This window comes from Triticum aestivum, chromosome 4A (genome assembly GCF_018294505.1).
Source record: "Triticum aestivum cultivar Chinese Spring chromosome 4A, IWGSC CS RefSeq v2.1, whole genome shotgun sequence".
In the NCBI taxonomy this organism is placed as follows: Eukaryota; Viridiplantae; Streptophyta; class Magnoliopsida; order Poales; family Poaceae; genus Triticum; species Triticum aestivum.
The window spans coordinates 611,204,451-611,218,400 of NC_057803.1; the positions used below are offsets into that span (position 1 = coordinate 611,204,451).

General features: G+C 41.1%; 1 long non-coding RNA gene across 3 annotated transcripts; it reads left to right on the forward strand.

The window, feature by feature from the left end:
• Nucleotides 1–2,237: 2,237 nt before the first annotated feature.
• Nucleotides 2,238–13,866, forward strand: LOC123087532 (uncharacterized). 3 transcript variants are annotated; one of them, XR_006441425.1, is made up of 4 exons: nt 2,238–2,414; nt 12,765–12,847; nt 13,151–13,473; nt 13,668–13,866. It is a non-coding gene; the product is annotated as an uncharacterized lncRNA (long non-coding RNA). The 3 variants fall into 3 exon arrangements; XR_006441424.1 differs by having other exon boundaries at nt 13,151–13,761; XR_006441426.1 differs by lacking the exon at nt 2,238–2,414 and adding an exon at nt 9,650–9,784 and having other exon boundaries at nt 13,151–13,761.
• Nucleotides 13,867–13,950: the final 84 nt, after the last annotated feature.

The following is a 13,950-nucleotide window of genomic DNA, read 5'->3' on the forward strand; positions in this document are numbered from 1 at the left end:
GGGGCAAAACTGTCTGGTGTGCACTGGCTAAGGGCAGAAATGTAAAAATCCCTTAAATAAATACCTTAATATTTGGTTCTCGTTTATAAGCGAAGAAGGGTATGCTTAGTGAAACCCACACATGTGCACTGAACCTCTTTTGGCGGTGTGTAAACCAACAGACAAACCCAACAAATGCCAACATATACAATACCAAAGTAAGTTGACATCAATCCTTATCGTCATAAAATTACTTTTTAGAAAATCTGCAAGCCACTACTAAGGTAGACAATATCCGTCATTTTTTATATTTTTTATTTATAGCTTTGATATACTCTAATTCAAGTCACAAATAAAATGTCACAACTATAACAATCATTATCTGAGAAAGTCATTAGAACTACAAATGTGATCACATTAAGATAAGTTCATCAATTGAAGAAATATATGTAGTAAATAAAACAATGTAAACACACACACACACACACGCGCGCGCGCGCGCGCGCGCGCACGCACGCACACACAAACTAATGACCGATTTCAATATATTTCTCGTATTCTAGCAGAGCACACAATTAATACAATATTTTCCAAGATATATGTTAATAAATGGTTTCTATATATTTTCTAAAATAGGACGACATTAATGAACGATTTCAATATATATCTCGTATTCCAGCAAAGTACGGAATTAATACAAGATTTTTCTATATATATATATAGTAAGATAAATGCTAATAAATAAAGACATTAATGAATGATTTCCGTGTACATCTCGTATTACAGCAAAGCATGCAATTGAAAGTTGCTTTTGCATATGTTATCAGCCAGTACACTGAATGTGTTTTTGTCTCTGTACAACTGACTGTAGACGCAGCCAACATCAATCGACGGTAGAGCTCATGCCGTGTGTTGCAGGCCAACGCATCCCGTCGCCCCAGGCATGGCATTACTCACAGGCAGCCAATCTCCACCTATGCGTCTGCAGCCACTCGTCTGTCCATTCCAAAATATGTATTTATGATCAATTTTAATAGTATATTTCTCGTATTCCAGCAGAGCACACAAGTAATACAAGATTTCCCAAGATATATGATATATGTTAATAAATGCTTTCTATATATTTCGTATAATAAGAATACATTAATGAATGATTTCAATATATTTTTCGTATTCTATCAAAGCACGGAACTATTACAAGAGTTTCCTATACATAATATATACTCATATTTGCGACGCCTGCGAACGTGGGTTCCACCAAACCTGCGTCCAAGTCGTGTGGCGGCCTCCGGTGGCCGTGAACGAGGGCTGGATGTGCCCGGAATGTGCGATAGGAGCCGTCAACGCCCAAGACATCACCAGGCAGTTATGTCAGCTCCCTCTTGTTCATTTCCTTATGGTTTTACATCTCTATTTGTTCAGCGAATTTTATATATAACTTTAAGAAGTGCGTAGATTATTGTTGCTCATGCCCTCAGGAAAATGGATGTATCTAGATCTAGTACGTAGTTATTCCGAACGGAGTGAGTAATTTGCAGATGGTAATCGTGAGTCTAGTCGAGAACGTGACATGATGGTTATATCGATTGCAGATGTTTTTGGTTTGCTACTTCTTATGACTAATTACACACATGGACTTGCTGTCAACACAGCATATGAATTTGGTCTTTGGAATTTTCTGCTTTGCTTGACTGTCAATAACACTGTGTCATAAATGACTTGGTTTAAAATAAATGCTATAATTAGCAACCGGTAGCGGTGGCTTTCTAAAGCATTAGTAGTAAGAGCGCAGCATGCATGGTGTTGCATCCTCTTCTAATTTAGTGGCTACACCGCGAGTAATTCGTGGTTTTTGTATGTTTCTCCCTAATTTGGTACTGCAGCTAATTTGCTGCTGTCACCCTTTCGCCAAGGGCATGCGCAATGATAGTTTTATTTTGTTCTAGTTGTGGCACTAATTTGATTTGTGTTATTTCAAACAAAAAATATATACCGGAGAATTTTTTTTAGAACAATATACTGGAGAAGTATATACTATGCTAATGGAGTAGTTTTTTTTAGGGGATTTTTTTTTTGAGGGGATGCTAATGGAGTAGTTGTAGCCTTGTACTAGATCTGTAGAAGCCCAACAAAGTTAACCAACCTCTCCAGTTGTGGCACTAATGGATTGTTGCGCTGTATACCCAAGCCCAAAACAAGCCCATGTCTTATTTTTAGGCCAGCACCGTGAGTTTGACCTGGCCTACCATCGCCAGTTCAGAACTTCAGATCGATTCTGCGCTAGTCGATCGCCAGACGCCACAGAACGTACGCCATGGCAGCGAGTCCCGCCGTCTCAGCCCGTGTAGATCTTCCTGCGCGGTACCGATTGATGCGCCATCGAGTACACGAGCCCGGCGATCACTTGATTTATTCCTCCAGCAATCGAGTCGAAGGTATACCGCGCAGTTATTTTTCTTGTAGATTTGTGCATGACCTATAGTCTAATTAACGGGCTCACTTATGACGCAGGACAATTGATTAATTTACAAATTAGACGTGTCTTCTTTCTTTCTCGGATTTTGCTAAAGCACATCTAGATGTGCCTTAAGTATTGCACATCTAAATCCTATGTCAATGATTTTCATGGAGATTCATGTGGGTATTTTCCTTTTTTTTTATGTTTGATTGAGTCACTTAGATATGCAATAACTAGACAGACCCCGAGAAAAAGTTAGATGTGTCTTTTAGTTTTGGGAGATGAGAGATGATTTATGACATTATTTGCTATAGCTACATAGTTCACCCAGATGATATCACCATACTGATTGATGAGTTTAATAGTTGTCGAGATAAATATAATCCAATAGAAAATCAGAACTTTTGAGTTGAGACATCACCAGGCAGTTATCTCAGCTCCCTCTTGATAATCTCCTTATGATTTTAGATCTTATTTTGATCAGTGAGTTTTATATATACTAGCTATAAGAAGTAGGTAGATTGTTCTTCATGAAACGCCAGTAGTACTAATGGTGAGTCCTATCGAGAACGTGACATGATGTTTGGTTTGCTACTTGTTATGATTACACAGATGCACTTGCTATCAACATAGCATATGAATCTGGTGTGTTCTTTCGATTTTTCTGCTTTGCTTGACTGTTGATAACACTGAGACCTAAATGACTTGGTTTAAAATAAATGCTATAATTAGCAACTGGTAGCAGTGGCTTTCTAAAGCATTAGTGCGGCATCGTAGCAGTGGCTACTAAAATTAGGTATTACACTGTAGTCATTTGTGGTTATTACATGTTTCCCCCTGATTTACTACAAAGAACATGGTATATGAGATATTGCAGCTAATTTAATGTTGTCACCCTTTCACGCAGTTAGGGCATGCGCAATGATAATTTTATTTTGTTCTAGTTGTGGCGCTAATTTGATTTGTGTTATTAGTTTATTGAAGTAGGACACCTGCATGTTTGGGTCTTGATAGGTACATGCAGTTCAGCCTTAGGGAATTTTAAAATCACCATGACTTGCAATCTGTAGGAGAGAAATTTCTAGCTGTTCTTGTTTTCTTTCAATGTGAACGTATCTTATTGGTTTCTCTTGCATCGTTGTGTGATATTGTTGTCTCGCATTTTCTTTATCCAAAATTCTAGTGTGGAAATTTGAACTAGTTCTCTTTAATGTATATCATGAACTCTTTTGTGGGTTCTCTTTCGGTCCATTAAGTTTGCGGTTAGGTATCACCTAGTATGTTCCAGTAAATTAATGAATCTACTGGGTTCACAAGAGAAGATTATTTGGATTGGTGTGATTAATTGGAGAATGGATCACTAGTAGTAGAGTAGAAGGAAATGAAGCATCGGCGACCAAGGTGTCTGGCTGCCGAGCTGCGGATGGAAATTAATCTAGAGAATGGTAGATAGGGATTCCATCATAACAATGGGCTAGCTTTATTGATTGATTAACGATAGTACAATGGACCGGAACAACTGGAAGGCCACCAACAAAGAAGATCCATGATAAAACCGGAAGTTACATCAATGTCCTTTTGATCTAATGTCTGATGTTTCTCCATGTCTTCGGTGACGAAACCCGCACAAGCCAGGCCAACCTTATAGGTTGTGCACAACCACATGAGTTGCCTAGCTCAAGTGGTGAGAACCTAATATGACCAAAAACCCCTTGCAAGGCAGGCTGCCAAACTGTTGTTCGGACATACAACTAGTAGAGAAGGCGCAAAGCCCAAATTAACGAGCATTGAGAATCACTAGCTCTATGAGGTAGATCACGATGGTCACACTAGGGCGAGGATGGAGTTGGGAGACCACCATGGGGCCACCACGACCAAACACAAGCCTAACAAAGAAGGCACCTAGACTCCTAGTAGCGAGATATTGATCCTTACTTCCTAAGGTTAAATCGATTGCGAATATTGAAATGGTGGATGATTCATCCAACGGCTAGGATTTCATCACGTCCATCTCATGTACAAGGGACATGTGAGCACAATATTATGCATACAACTTCTATGAAAGGCCCATCATGGAGAGAGATCAAGTATAGTGACTTGTGGTCAAATGCTTGTACCACCACTCTTGTTGACAAACCTTCCTCCACCATTACAATGTGTGTCTTCATCATCGTGTAAAGATTTTGCTCGATAAGGAAACCATGGTGGACGGTCGTTCCAACACCGGCACCACAATTGGGCTTCGTCATGGCTCTCCACCAGTGGTGCTACCCATGAGTAAGAATGGTTTCGACATGTTTGTCAGGCCCGTGGGTCAAGCTTAGTAGGAAGAATCTAGTGCCACCAATAGCAGTAGTTAGTGTTGACACTACCAAATGTGAATGATGGCATAGGCTTGCTCATGTATGGTAAGAGAGACAAAAAGATGGTGGGCAGAGTGCTGACATGGTCGATGTATGAATACATTCGTGTACCTCTGGAACCACCTACCCATAGAACTAGTTCTTTTGTATTTACATTACCCAGAAATCTTTTACAAGATTGAATTGTGTCTACGTTGTAGTTATGATTAGAATTTGTTGTGAGTAACAACACTGTGAATAGTACCCCTAACCTCTCATGCACTACAATGTATGGGACATCAAACAAACATGTATTGCGTCTTTCTGCTAGCATCTGTGCCTAACCCCATCGCCATGGCAATCTATTTCGGTGCCTCTTATGTATTTATCATCGCATCTTGTTTGCCTTCTTTCATCAAATTTAATATTACCGTCCTTGACCCCTCGACCTCGTTACCCATTCTTTAGCTAGATATCTAAAGGATCTTTAGTTTGGCATGTCCATGGTTATTTGTTACCCCATCAAGTTCTTTTATTTCTCTTCAACTTCATCCAGAGCCACACAAATCTTTTCAGTTTTCTTGTCTCCTTTAGACAGTAATTTCCTTGATTTGCCACAACCCTTCCTTATTTGACCAACTGCATTGAATCATTTCCATTTCTTTCTTCCCTATGGCCCATCCTAATTGGATCGAGCATGGCCTAATTCCAATCTCTTCTCTCGATTGTGACTTGTTCTCGCCAATGTAACATTGCCCTTTTGGCATTAATCTATGACCTTCTATGCAGTCCGTGACCATTGTAGTGACTCAAAAATTGTCGACACCATGTTTGTACTTGCGGCTGCTATTGCTAGTTTTAACTATTTTCATTATTTTCCATTAACACAGGAACTCTTTCTTACACCATACTTGTAGATGGTCATTTGGTCTAACTCCTTATAACGATTTGATTTGAGATGTTAACCGATCTTTTTTCCGTCGTTCGACCAACTGTAAACATAGTTCTGATGTGAAATTGTAATCAATGTTGTGTCTGAACATTAAAGAGCTATTAGGTACTTCCTCAAGGCTCAGAGTAACAAACTCTCAAGGTTTAACACTGCTAATATATGATTGCCAGTGTCACATGTATTTTGTGAGTTTAGCCATCACAGAATTCAATGCATCTTCATAGAAGACTGAGTGAGACCTTCTACACAACAGAACGATGGTGATTCTCGGAGAGGAATGCCATGGTATCCCCTATGTATCAAATGGCATATGTGTAAACCCATATGTGATGATTTCGCCACAAAAAGGGAGTTACCTTAAGCCATGTAGGGGAGATGAACTAAGGAAGAGACATCATGTGAGCCATGTCATTAAGTAACCTCATATAGTGAGTCGGCGACCTAGATCCCAAAGGACTCCCATATTGCAAGATCTATGGGAATCCACAGGATTGAGGGTATACTCGGTTTGATCATGATCACATTTTTGCCATATTCTCTGGATTGAAAATTTTCCTATTTACCGATATCTTCATGGTGAACTTGCTAAGAGGCCTTTCCTACGTATGCAGAAGACCTATGCTTGAGAGGAAAACAATAAACAATGAAGTAAAATTATCTCCCAAGGATACATTCTCTTCTCTTGACTTGTGCCTCGTCCTATTCAAGGCACAACCAAGCAACTTCCTCTGTATACCATTTACCATGCCGTGAAAGAAATACATAATTTCCTTGTGCTCGCCATAGATTTTGCCACCAAGTCTCCTTGGGGCAAGTAGACGGCCAACAAGACCATACTCATCTGGGACACCTTCGAGAACATCAAATCTTCTAGAAGATGTCATGACCATATAGGAGGTTGTGGTGGAAACATTGGCCATGGTAAAGGAGCAATGGACGAGATTGTCTAATGCCGTGATGCCACCCTGCCAGACAACTAGACACCCTTGCCCACATTATGTCATTCGATCCTAGTTTTTTACTATTGGTTCCTTCACCAAAGAGTAGGAAGTATGATATGATTTCATAATTAACTTCTTCACACCTTAGGGTGTTACTCGTTATCGGGCGACGTGGAGCATGATCCATGCCATGTAGCCTGCAAGTGCAGTGGATTTTATGGGATACTGCTCACACGAGGGTAGACTTGCAGTACCCTATTCCACATTATTTTATTGGATTCAGAAGCAGACAGGATAACACTAGGATGCAGATAGAAATACAGATGATGTCGGAGCTAGACTTGGCAAGGTAGTGTAATGCCTCATTCCGAGAATAGACACAAGTAAACGGGTAATACACACATGCGAAGAGTATTTAAATGCCGGACAAAATTACAAGAGTAAAGGGCATATAGAACTACAATGTGGTATATAACAACTAGAAGCACATAATAAACTCTAGAAGGCGGTAAACTTCCACAAGTAAAACACTAGGAGTCAACCACACCATGTCATAAATAAGTACCATCTATATGACAAGTTTTTTTACTAAAGTTCTATAGAAGTCGAATTATCCTATTTAAGAGGGTTGGATAATCTCGCTAAAAAAACTCAATAATCCTAATACCATGGGGTATTATGAATAATATATCTAGTGTCTCGGGTTCGGAGTCAAAGCGGATAGTTTATACATGTAAAAAATCTCTTACCATATCCTATCTATACAATGGATTCTGAAATGGTTCAGTTCGGTGATTATACAAATCACATTCCCCTCACATGTGGGTAACCACAATATCATCGGTTTAGGGAGTTTTACTCCGAAAACCGCAACTCGTCTCCCTCATGATCTTTCTTTCTGGATTCTCTACTCGAGTTCCTCTCAATCTCCTCTCACCATCGCCTAGATTCGTAGTCATTGTCGTCTCAATCCAATCAGGTTCACTTGGCAGCTGCTCCTCTCAATCGGGCATGCTAGAAAGCCACGCTCATGTGCCGCCGGTCCTCCACCCCACCCGTGCCCTTTTGGCCTGCCCACACACTCCCATCAGTTGCATGTGGGTCTACAAGGTTTGGACTCGTTGTCATGGTTCTCCTGAGTGCTACAAGGCTCGACTTATTTTCTGCATGGTAATACATGTCTCATTTATATCATAAAGATCATAGTACAAGCCACGCACACACTGAGTTGACAAAACTGAAAAGACAGCAAAACGATAGCCTTTGCACATAGGAACATCAACCAAGCAGTAAAAAATATAGACAAGACCGAATAATCCTCAGAGCTTGACACCAACGCCCATCATCGGCCTCTGGCACCACCACAGCAGCCACCAAAGGAAAACATGACAGATCACCTCCACACCCAAGCTTGACACAGCTCTATCGCTGATATGCAGCTTTGGGGACCTCCAAGGTTGAACGAATCAGACCGGGGTAACACACTGGACATGCCATCAAACTCAAAATTTGGCACCCCCACATGACTAAGACGTCATAGGAGGAAATCATACCTTCCATCCATGAAAAACGGACCCAGCACATGATTCACCATCTCCCGATGCCACTGATGCAAACCACAATTTGCATCTTCTCCTGGACAACCTTCCAAGCTTTGTGCCGACGCTGGAGCAGACATCGTTGCAATCGCGGACCTCGAGGGCACATGTCCACCACAAGGATGCTGTCGACGCCTGACCATCCTTGCTTGAATAGACTAGTTTCCAAATCCATCCCCAACCATAGAACCTTTGCCTCGTCAGGGTAGGATCTGAAGAATCTTTTTTCAACGCAGCCATCGCCGTCGCTGAAGCCAAGATGATGAATATCCCAAAACCTAGGCTACTAATGGCTAAAATGTTCCACATGTGTGAATCCGTTGACCCCCTCACCACCAACGACCAAGGTCGTCGATGGAGGGGAGCCGTCAGAGGATGGTGGCGGAAGGAAGTGCTCCTAGCGGCGGCGGCGAGATCAAGGCTCGTCTTATTGCCCATGGCTATCATCATGAGCTTGGTCATGACTATGGCGAGACATTTGCTCATGTGTCCCACATGACCACAGTTCGCACCCTTGTCATGGCTTCTGTTCGCCACTAGTTTGTCTCTCCACTTGATGTCAAGAATGCTAATGAACGGCGAGTTGTGTGAGGTCTGTATACAACCACCATCAGTGTATTCTGTTCTTGACGACATGGTATGTCATCTTTGTCGCTCTCTTTATGGCTTTAAGCAAGCCCCTTGTGCTTGGTGTGAGCGTTTCGCCTCACTAGTCACTACTACTTGTTTCTCGGTGAATTCTCATGATCCTGCACTTTTTTCCACCTTCCATCTCATGTCATCAACTGCAACCAACCCCTAGGATTGAGGGATCCTTGGTTAGCTGCCTAATTATCTTTTATATGTTTTGTAGACTAATATCTTTCCAAGTTAGGTTATCGACGACGCCACAATATTGATCCATGTACAATTTGTTTGACGGCTAAAAGTGAAGGTTGACTACATTCAATGGTGACAAAGTAGGATGTTGGAATAGTGGGAGGCCCTTCCATCATTATTAGTGGCACTGTTGTTACCCTCGGTTGGTGGCGTGGTAGCCCAAGTCCTCCCTCTCTTTCTCCACCTCGAAAGCCCTCGCCAAACGTTGATGCTCAATGGAGAAGATGATTCGCATCTAAAGAGTCATAGCCGGCATTATGGTATTGTGGCAATGAACAATACAAAATTTGGCATCTACGGTGCTAATCGCATAATAGCGCGCTATTTCTGCGCTAAAAGTTGTAGTGTTATAGCGTTGTAGCGTTATGCAAAAATCTGAAACAGAGAAAACAACAACCCAGCGGCCCAAAAACACCCCTTGGCTGGTGACAGCCCATACCCCTCTCATTCTTAGTGTCAGACCTAACCAACGAGGCAATAATACCCTAGTTCGCATTCCCCCTTCCCAGTTCCCACCCGAGCTTTGAGCGACGGCGGCAGCGTCTTCTCGTGAGGGGCTACGGCGGCAGCTATCTCCAACTCGACTCCAGCCAACACAGGAAGGGGTTATGTCAGCCACGCCAGTCAGCCACCAGGTAACACTTTCCTCTACTGCTTCCACTTTTCCACCTCGCTGAGCTCCTCCTGCATGTTGTTGGTTGCTCATGGGCATGCTCCTCCTCCTCTTGCTGCTCCTATCTGCTGCTGCAGTCGTTTCTTGGGGTTGGAGACGAGGGGGTGTGGCCGTGGAGATGGGGAGCACGCGGTGCAGGGACGTCGGAGCCAATGAATCCTAGGCTGGGCTTGGCTGCCGGCTCGACGAATCGAGCAGGTGTCGTGGTCGCTTCCGATCTGTAGGGGATGGAGAGGAAGTAGGGAAGAGAGGGGGGGTCAAACTTCAGTTTAAAATTGGATCGCTAGCACTGGCTGACTTTGTGCTTCCAGTCAAATATATTGTGCCTCATATTTGAAATTTTTGGGATATATTTATCATTTTTTATGCAAAATGCCGTTTTCAAATATAGCACGCTATAATCTGGAGAAGGGCGGTGCTAAATCTTGTAGCGCGCTATTTTTTTTCATTGGACTATGGTCATTTTTGGCTGACCATTCAATAGAGGGTCAACTTTATGAATTCTCACTATAGAAACTGCCTTTTCTGGATCCGAATTTGTTCTGGGGTGAAAAAATCATACTACACTGGATTCTGCTGGATATTGAAATGCCTTCTTGAATGGCTCACTACTGGATCTGACTTTGGATCGCTTGGATAGTATCCTTCCTGTTTCCAGTCCTGTGCCCAGAGAGTTCTGTGGGGATGGAGTTGGGCATCCAGTAAAATTGGGCTCTCTACATGACCGGCTTTGCTTTTTTCTGCTGTTTAATTCTTGTGGAGAAGTGTATAATGCAGTATCTCTCCAAAGTAGTTCCTAATATGAATTGGCGAACATCAATTGCATGGACCACGCCATGCTCTCTGATGTTCCTCAGCCTATTGCAGTCATGTTTTCCTCGATTCTGGGGGGTGTGTGTGTGTGGGGGGGGGGGGGGGCAAATTTGAGTGCCAGCGTGGGCACCAAATGTAACGTGACTCCGCCGGGGTCACAATTTCAGGATTTCTGAAGAACATGCGGCTTGGTGGTACTATGAAATTTTCGTGGCTGTTTTTATTGTCAAATTGGAGCATGCACTTTGATAACAAAACTTTAGCTCCTGAAGGACGTTTTGCATTATGAATTCATATTTCAAATACTAGTATGGAAATTTCTTTTGGGTCTGATATTACCATGATTTCCTTTCTCACTGAAAACTGTTGGGTTTCCTAGCCAGGCTTGTTAATCCTGGGGTCTGCCCCTGTGTATTTTATAATCTTGGAATATTACAACCATGTGCACATCCTTAGTGAGGAATAAAGATGTTGAATAAAAGTAAAAAATAGGCATGCATAAATTATGAAACATATTTCTGTTAAGGTAGAAGGGGCATCCATTAACCAAGTTATGTATTGAAAACCCACTAATAATCTATTCTATTCTTCTTTTAACATGACAACTCTCACATGGCTGCAAATTTTCCTGATCAGTTCATATGCATTTTACCCAACTGTTAGCAAATGATGCCTTTCCATTATTAAAGCATTTCAATATCATATACATCATATAAGATTATGCAAGCATTTGTGAAAACATGCACTGCTTAGTGATTCTGACCTGACCTGAAGTGTAGGTTAGAGTGCACTGATGTTATGGTTTTAGTCCTTTCCTATTCTGGTTGTGTTATTCCATAAATATTGAAAGGATGGTCTCCTTTCGAGACTGGATCATGGTCACGTGTCAGACTGCTTGGTTCTTATATTTTGAAAAGATATATTTCACACTAAATTTATAGAAAAAGAATGCCGTTCGGAAAGTAACATTCTATGCTTTCGATCATCAATCCTCACACATGCCCTTTTGTGCAATTTCTTGTCTACTTATTTTTGATATCACATTTTGATCCACATAAAGAGAATGGCTTATGTACTTACAAAAATCGCTCAACCAGGTGTCCCTATACCAAATTTTTATATGTATATACAGACATGTGTTTCTCCTTGGAGGAGGTGTGTGGGGAGGGGGGGTGCGGAGGGCTCTGAGTTCTAGAATTTTGAACTTTTGGAATTTTGTTAAGTGTTATACCTGCATCAGACCATGCCTACACTGAAGTTGCTAACAAACATCAAAGTTTGCTTTATTTATTCCTGGCTATTAGGTCTGGTACATGCATAGATTCTGTACAATTTCCCCACCTTGTTTGGTCTATTTTGATGGTAAAATTCTAGTCACATATTATTTGGTGAACCTTTCTCTTGAGTTCATGAACAAAATTGCCCCAGTGTTCATTGTTTCCTTTAGCAGATCTTTTGATCTTCTTAAATCCACATGACGGTTGTGAAACTGCTGCAGCCGACTACATAACTGCAGTATAACTTCAAAATCAAACATGATTTGAAGCTAACTATTTCTATTTTGAGTCCACCGTCATTCTGTACAATGTTTAGTTATGTTGATGATTGTTATTCTGTACCTTTAGTGATTATTATGGAGTTCAATTTTCCTAATCGAGTTGTCTTTGCATATCAGTGTGTTAAGAAGCTTATAACCATAGCAGTTGAATAGGTCATTATTATCCTTTCATTGTTTTAGACTACTTTTATGTGCTATGCTGAAGAGAATAAGCGCTGAAAGTGTGCTTGCATTTTCTATAGCTGGTTCTTTGTGTTACAGAGCAGTGCTTTCATTATTGTACATGATGCTCGCTGTTTAATTGTCAAATGGTTATTGTTTTGACTACTCTTGAAAGATTGGTTCGAAGGAAAAAACTTCTGATTTGTTGAAATTCTGCTTTTTGCAAAGAAAAGTGAAATTACAAGTAACTTGTGGCAGCTATTTAGTGATAAACTTTATAAACTGGACTGTTTTGGGGTGCTCTGACATAATAATGTCAGAAATGTTATAGGAAGTTTTTTAATAACCTTTGTTGCACAGGCATTATCATCACAGGAGAGTTAATATTTTGTTTTGGTCCTCCTCGCAGAGTAAGTGTTGCTGGAGCTCATTTGACTGAATTGGCTACTCCACATTTTGAGGGGCTACAGTTGAATAATACAACTCCTTTTGGTAAGGATATTATAGCAATCATATGTACTGCAAGCGAGATGTATTTGCTTTTTGTTGGATATTTTCCACGCCTTTATGCACTGTAACTTTTTAGACAGCAATTGGTTGTCCTAAGCATCAAGATCAACTTCTGCTTGCCGCATATTATGTGTTTATCCATAAACGGAAATTTAATTCCAGTTCCAAAAAATTATGGTTCCTGCTACCGTTTTGAAGTTATAGCCATCTGGTCTCTAAAGTAACTATTGACCGTCATTGGTGGTGCATCTTATAATAATCCATTTCTGGTTATCATGTTTGCAGATGGGAATCAGTTTATGCCAGCATTTGGTCTTCCTCATTGTTTTAACATGAGACAACAATTTCCTCCTGTGGATCAAAATTTCATTGCTGATGGAAACATAGAACAGAGCTCAAATCATACATGCTGCAGGAGAAGAGATTTTCCACAAAAATCAGCATTTCACAAGTTTTCTGAGAAGCACGAGTTTGGAAGTTCCAGTACTTATATGGAGCCATCATTTTTTAAGAAAGCAACAGACTCGAGTCGTAAAGAAGAAAGAAATCCACCAAAGCCTCCAAAATTTCTTGCAGAAAATTGCAACCGTCAAGCGCATCATGGCAGTGTGAGTATCTCATTACCTGTTTCAGATTCCGTTTCTTCATTCAGTGTCCATTTTAGATGTTCTTGTATCCCACTGCTACAGCCTTTGTATTCTTATGCTGCAGTTATTTTATCTTACGTCACTTTGGCGCTGATTTTGATAACACTGATTTTTTGTGTTGTTACTCTTGGTTGGCCTACCTGTTCAATATCAAGATTTCTTTAAAACTAGCTTGGGAGAGATCGATAAACAGGCAAGCTACCACAATTGCCATCAGATATGGCCAGTGGGTTTTACATCTTACTGGCATGATAGAGTCACTGGTTCACTGTTTGAGTGTGAGGTGTGTGAATGTGATGGCCGGAGTTCTGCGCCTTTGTTTAAGGTCAGAAGGTTACCATGTTCAGTGTTCCCCCTTCCAGAAGCCTCCACCATTCTCTTTCAGAATGGTGCAAGAAAGGCCGCTGAAACAAAGGAAAGTAGCAGTTTTATTGGATA